The sequence below is a fragment of the Phoxinus phoxinus genome, assembly GCF_949152265.1.
Source record: "Phoxinus phoxinus genome assembly, chromosome: 8".
In the NCBI taxonomy this organism is placed as follows: domain Eukaryota; kingdom Metazoa; phylum Chordata; class Actinopteri; order Cypriniformes; family Leuciscidae; genus Phoxinus; species Phoxinus phoxinus.
In genome coordinates, this window is record NC_136883.1 from 28,424,281 (window position 1) to 28,430,409 (window position 6,129).

Here is a 6,129-nt window from a genome sequence, read left to right on the forward strand (position 1 = left end):
AAGCCCACCTTTTTTACTTTCAAAGCTCATGTTCTTTCCTAAAATGTGTTGGTAACTTTATTTTACTGTCCTTGTTAGCTACCAAGATAGCAAGGTGACATTGATTAAATGTTGAAATTCCATCAGAATCATCATTTTGGTTGAGGTTGAAAATTCAATGCTAAATAATATTGGATCAATGTTGAAAAATCAATGTTAAAATAATATTGAATCAATGTTTTGGTTGATGCATTAACATTGATTCGATGTAGATTCAATGTTGGTCTGCTATCTGGGTACACATGTTTGTAGTTACTGTAGTAATAACTAAATATGCATGATTGCGTGCACCTACCCCTAAACCAACCCCTATTCTTAACCCTAAAGTAGCCTAATTTTTACTCAGTACTTAAATGTATAATTACACCAAGGACACCTTAAAGGTGATTATGCCCCTTTTCACAAGGTTTAATATAAATCTTTGGTGTCCCCAGAATGTGTCTGTGAAATTTTAGCTCAAAACACCCCCCAGATAATTTATTATAGCTTGTCAAAGTTTCCCCTTTTTGGGTCCGAGCAAAAACGCGCCGTTTTTCTGTGTGTGTGTGTCCCTTTAAATGCAAATGAGATGCTGCTCCCCGCGGCCCCGCCTCCGTTCAGAAGACGGCCGATCCATACACTTCGGATACAATAACAAAACATGCAAATAATCTCATTCATCCAAAATCTCAGAAATAATAGTAGCGGAGTGCAGAGAGACTCAGGAAGATGTTGCAACTTGTAGACACCTGGACATTTCTGAATGGTTAGTGTATATAAATGTATGCAGTTGTTGTGGTACCTTCATGTTTAACTTTTACATAAGTTGACAGTTCCCTGAGGCCTTTATAAGACAACAGTGACATTTCTTTAGTTCAAATAGTGTTCTGTGCTCGTCTGTACAACCAAGGACAGAACAGTTTGCATGCTTTGTTCGACCTTTTGCCATTGCGTTAGAACACTGTTGTCGCTTGTGAAAACAAATGGCAGTGGCGTGGAAACGTGCAGATTAGGGGCAGTAATATTATAATAAGATCCCCTTTCCTGTCAGAAGGGGAGCAATCTGATCGGCTTATTTTTTGACATGCTTGCAGAGAAAGGCTTACCAAAACAAAGTTGGGTTGTCACTTTTCATGTTTTTTGAGTTGGTATAGATGCACTGGGGACCCGATTATAGCACTTAAACACGGAGAAGTCGTATTGTCATGATATGCCCCCTTTAAAATAAAGTGTAACCATTATGTTTATTTGAATGTGTGAAGACAAGCAAAACATGGTAATTTGAGAAAACAACTTTAGAATGTGTGTGTTGTGGATTTGTGTCTTCAGGCATTTCTTAAAGATTTTAAGTGACTCCCAACACTGAGGGACAGTCAGAGTGAAGATTCTGGAATATACTAATTTGGGAAATGTGTAATTGATTTTAAAGTAATAACTTGTTCTTTAAAAGGGCACTTCGATTGCTTTCTTGTTCCCATGCAGGCTGTTCTGTTTGTGACATGTGACTGTGCTGCTGAAAGCTGGAGGTGATCATGATGTCAGTTCCTGGAACTTTAGTGTGATGTTACGTTGCACTCAGCACATTGTGATGAGCCACAGGAGCAGTTTCCTTGTACAAGGTTTAATCCATGACATCATTAGATGAAACATAAAGCCAATTGTGCCACAGACATCTCAATAGATAGAACTACATTTAATAATGTTGAAATATCACATCTTATCATATATAAACATGCATCATGCATTTCCCAGGGCATTATTTTGGGAATGGTTCCAGCATGTGATGATAACAAACACAAACCAGTCAGTCACAGATGGCAGGTTGTTCTACCTACCTGTTAAATAGTTAATTTCTTAACTATGCCGTCAAGTAACATGATGCTTTAGTGCTGTCACAAGTTGCTCTATTCATTTTTTTTACCCCAATACCAGATGTCCATTTTAAAATTGTGACTGTTTTGGTTTAGTAGAACAACCAAATTATAATAGTTTGAGTCAAAGAGTTTAATTAATCTATCATTATGACAATTTAAAGTAGGGCTGCACGATATTGAAGAAAAATGCGATATGCGATAACTCATTAAATAATGCGACATTATATGCGATACGATAATGCTCAAAGTATGTAAATGATCTATAAAATATATTTAAAATTATATAACCTAAATACGTGTTTCACATTCTTTTTGTGACAAGAAAGCATCCCTACAACTTCTGAAAGTGAACAGCAGTGTTTTACTCTAGCATAAGAAGTGTAATTTTAAAATCGGGTTTCCGGTTTCCGGAAGGAAATTATTAGGATAAGAATAAACATTAGGACTATTTAACAACAGAAACGGAATAATCAAGTGTGAAAATAAACACTGCTTAGTTTTCAATGTATGAAAAAAAATATATATATATTTTTATATATATATATATATATATATATATATATATATATATATATATATACTAATAATTTTTATTAAAGCTACAAAAGTTATTCAGCCAAGAGCAATGATTGATTTTCTCTTTGTCTTTTGTTAATGACCCCAATTATTACAAGCCGTTACGATATGCATATCGCGATATATATACATTTGCGATATTTCGATAATTTTTATATATTGTGCAGCCCTAATTTAAAGTATACAATAGACAATTCATAAACTGTTGCTTTCTTGGAGATAAAAATACAAAATCTAGAAAGTGTTATTTCATGCATTCAATCTCCAAGTTTGATCAGTGCTAATTTCCATTACCATTAAATAGATATGCATCTGAAAGAGTCCTGTACTGAATGAGTGTCCAGCAAGCACAGGACAGTAAGCGGCTTTCCCCTGAGTGAATTAGCATTTAATACACTTTGACACTATTCACATACCATTGAATCCCACCCATACTGCAGTTACCTTTATCCTGATGAAAAAAGATGGATAATACTCTCCCCTCTGCTTTTTCTCGCTCTCTTTGTCTTTATCTCCCTCTGTCCGGTACCCTTTTATTATATCTAAACTGTCCCAAGATAATGGAATTAATGTGGGAATTGGAGTGGACAGCAGTGCCTTCACAAGATCTCGGAGATGCTTGACATTGAGAGGATTAATTTCAATGTGGTCTTGAAAGTCTTCTTTCTCAAGAAAATATTTATGTGTCATTGGGTTCAACTTAGTCATGGGATAATCAGAGGGTTGGGAATCCTTTAAGGAATGAAACCTATGGGAAATATCATAGACACACAAAAAAAGATTTTATATCAATAGGGAACTGCAATATTCACATATGAAATTGAATATTTGGGTTAAGAGGGCAGTGTCAGGTACTTGCATTAACCCGTGCAAACCCAGAAAAAAGACAATTAAGGTTAACGTAATTAGATACTGCACCAACAGGAATAGTCATTCAGTAATAATATATATATCAAGATCAAGATCGAACTGTATGAACTGAGTTTAGCCTCAACTTAGCTATTTGTGAAGAGATTTTTTCTATTTGTTCAGTTTTACATGCAGTATAAAGGTACAGTAGGTGGGAAATATTTTACATTCAATGAAAGCTCAAATAAAATAAATATTATTATTAAAATATATTTACTGTATTTTTGTCTTTATGCTGTACAAACAATACTACTAAAAGTTCGGTTCCATTGGTTCGTTCGGTCCGGACCAAAAATCAACAACATTAGTCCTGGGACGCTTAAGCGTTGATATTGGCATTTTAACACTGAACCTAAAGATACTGAATCTAAAAGCATAGCTATATGTTCACAATTGGTAGGTTTTTATTACGTAGGCTATATTTTGTGATGGAACTATTTGCGGCCGTTGTGTGTGTAGGCCTACTGTAGCCTATATGTTTGTATTTTGACCAGCTAAGAACTCGTGAAGAGCTTATAAATCAAAGGAGTCAAAACAGTGGCAGGAATTCCTCTGTCACAAACACAGATGAAGATCTGCTGCGAGGAGCTTGGATCTGATGCCTGTACTGAACTGTGATGGGCAACATTGCCACTATGACAAGAAAAAATAGGTATACTTGAGCATTCTGTCCTTTTTGCCATCTTGTGACATAATTTCTCAATTTTGGTTCGTTTACATGTCTTTGGTCCCTGTTGCGTTCATATTTTATTCAAACCAGTTCATTTGGAAGCGGACCGAGACCCATCTTTTTAGGGTGTGTTCACTTCACGTTTGGCATGTTTGGTTCAATTGAAATGAACCATGGTGCGATTGCTCTAGTGCGGTTCATTAGTATGAACGTTGCCATCTGAACCCTGGTGCGCACCAAACAAGCGGACCGAGATCGATGAAAAGATGGGTCTCGAGGTGTGTTCACACTTGTAGTTCGGTTCGTTTGTTCCGGACAAATAATAAAAAAAGCCTTTAGTCCTGACATTACAATGAACTAAAGGCATAGGAATATGTTCATTTTTCATGTTCTTCTATTACATTTCGTGACGGAACTGACCGAACATCCAAAACAATGCTGTGTGGGCTAAACGCGGCCGTTGTATGTGCGTAGCCTACATATGATGGTATTACCAGCTGAGAACTAGTGAAGAGCTTATCAAATTTGTAAAGGAGTCAAATGAGAGGCAGGAATCCCTCCATCACACACAAAGAAAGATATGCTGAATAAAGAGGTGGTTCTGATGCCTGTACGGGCAACATCGCAGCGAAAAAAAAAACTGCCATGAATGAGCTTTCTGTCCTTTCAAGGGTCGCATCTTGTGACATCATGTCCTGTTTTTGTTTTATTCATGCCTTTGGTCTGTGTTGCATTCATATTTAATTCGAACCACACCAGATTTAGTTTGGAAGCGGACTGAGACCCATCTTATCAGTGGTCTCGGTCCACTTGATTTACTGCTCTAAACTCATTTGTGCTCTGCCCAGAACTGTCCTCTTCCGAACGAACTCTGGTGTGGTTCGAATGAAATATGAACGCAACACGGATCAAAGACGTGTAAACAAACCAAAAATGGGTCATGATGTCACAAGATGTGACCCTAAAAAGAAAAGAAAGCTCAAGCATACCTGTTTTTTCTCGTCATAGTAGCGATTTCCGTTTACAGCAAAGTGAACCGAACTACAGGTGTGAACACACAAAGAACTTACAAATATAGGCCTATATGTCGTTTTTAAGGTTTTGGTTTCTCTTAATATTCTGAATTCATTTTTATATTTTCAGTTCTCACTTTAATTGAAAAGGTATAGTTTTTTGTGTGTGTATTACACCAAAAGTTTCTCTCTGCAGATGATGAGGTTGCGTGGGGTGTGACAGCATCCATCTGGGGAGAACACAAATGAGTTTAGAATCATAGGGTGTATCTTCCATTTATTGAAGTAAAACAATAAAGTTTATGAAGGCCAAAAGTAGCCATTTTGGACAATATGTGAGCTCTTTAACTGAAAACCCTAAACTCTTAACCAAAAAGGTTTATAATAGCCTATAAGGAAGAATCTACAGTCACAAATAGCAACCCAGAGCTGAAGCCGCCTTTTATTCAACAAGTTCTTTCTCTTCTCTCTCTCACCCACTCTGAGAGAATGAATGGAAACAATTAGCTTGAAGAGCAATGACCAGATAAAAGCAACAGACCAGTAACAGAAAACCCTTTACAGTACAAACACAGGAACACTATCCAAACTTGAGCTCTGTTCGGAGCTGAGCAGGTTTTGACTGTCCTAATCTGCAGTGTAAATCTGCAGCCACTGCCTGTCTAGTCCCTGTCTGGGTTCCATACTCTCAGACAAAAGCTCCGGACACTTGCCCACTAACAAAGGGGTCGATGCCACTCTCCGCTAATTAAAGCGGACAAGGCTTGCTGATGGGGCCTTTTTGAGCAATTGAACATGGTGAATGCTGCTCCGGGATCTGATGAAACACGGACAGTTGGTTTGACTTCAAAAGCAGACTCCTGCAGCCACTCAGAGGAACATATGATCAAAATGTGTCCGGGCTCTAAAATGTATTTGAATGCTATGGATAAAAACAACTGCATGCCAAATTAATTAACGTAAATAAAAACCACAATCTGGCTGGTCAATGGGCCCTGCAAAAGTACAATTTAGACCCATGCTAACAGGAACATTAGCTGGCAAGGTTCTGGCAAGTTTATCGTTCTGG